Source organism: Falco cherrug, chromosome 11 (genome assembly GCF_023634085.1).
Source record: "Falco cherrug isolate bFalChe1 chromosome 11, bFalChe1.pri, whole genome shotgun sequence".
NCBI classification, from domain to species: domain Eukaryota; kingdom Metazoa; phylum Chordata; class Aves; order Falconiformes; family Falconidae; genus Falco; species Falco cherrug.
Genome location: NC_073707.1, coordinates 16,570,135 through 16,571,489, shown reverse-complemented (window position 1 = coordinate 16,571,489; position 1,355 = coordinate 16,570,135).

Here is a 1,355-nt window from a genome sequence, read left to right as displayed (position 1 = left end):
TGCAAAAAATAAACTTAAAATTGAAGCTTCAAGCATTCTGAGGCTCGGAAATTCATACTTGGAGCTGCCAACATACCCTTAGTATCTAAATCTAGCATTTTCCAGTTAAACCTTAAAACAATTAAGATGTTTTTCTCCATCATGAGACATTTCATTTTGTAAGATGACCAAAGTGTACTCTCTGAACGTTTAAGTATGCAAAACTTCACATTCAGCTTAAAGCTCATGTCATTCAAAAGTGATGATGAATAAGCTTCAGAGAGAGGTAGAAAAAGTCCTGAAATAGGGGAAATCCAGGTTCAGCACCAGGTTCCCAAAAAGACCGCACTTAAAATGTTGTAGGAAATCAGTTAGCAGGGCTTGGCGCAGAGAAATGTATTTTTCCTTTCCAAATCTCCCCCCGAGAGGCAGGGTGCAGGTGATTAAAAAACCCACACATACCCCAACTCTTGTTTGTATTTCTATACTGATTCACAGCTCCTCTAGTCTACAACACTTCCTTCTACTCTTCATTTGCATTGAGATTTTTTCTTTTTCTCTCTACTGTTTGGGAACTACTACAGAAGACATATCTGTACAAAAGGAAAGACTGTCTTTGTGTTCAATACTAGTGTCCTAGAAGCAGCATCATCCCCAGCAGGAAGAAAGTGCAGGTCAGTGATCTGTCTTCAAGGAACCATCTTAGCTACTGCATGATCAATGTAAATAAAACCTTCAGCTAATTTCGTCTCTTAACAATCTTCTCTTCAGCTTCCCCTCTAACCCTGTGTGTGTGTGTAATTTGTTGGGTGGCAGGAGGAGTGGCGCATGGCAAAGAGAAGGTACCTCAACAGAACTAGACATAAGTAGGTTTTCACAGCGGTATGGAACAGCACCTGCAACTGGCAATTCCACAATGTTTAAAAGTCCTTGGTTCCAGACTTGAAGACATAACTATTTACTTACAATAATTATATATACAAAAAAATATATAAAAGTTAAACATTCTAGGTTTCTGGTAACAAGGTCATAAATTTAAATCTTTAAGCATAATTTAAAATTAAGTCCAGGGAACCTTTATTGTAAATTCCACATTAAGAAAATTTTATCATGTCCTAACAGTCAATACACCTGCTTATAAAAAACTGCTGATTCATTTACTTACTCAAATTGTTACAATACAGAAATAAAAATTAGGAAATAGTTCAGTGTAATTAAATAGTTTAACACTAGACTCATTACCTACATACACAATACATGCTACTTTTGATAGCTGAACCCTTTCAAAAGTTATTTCTTTCTCCCCCACCCCCAAACTGATAATCTTTATGTCATTATGTCATTAATTAAAAACAAAACAAAACACTTCTACAAAC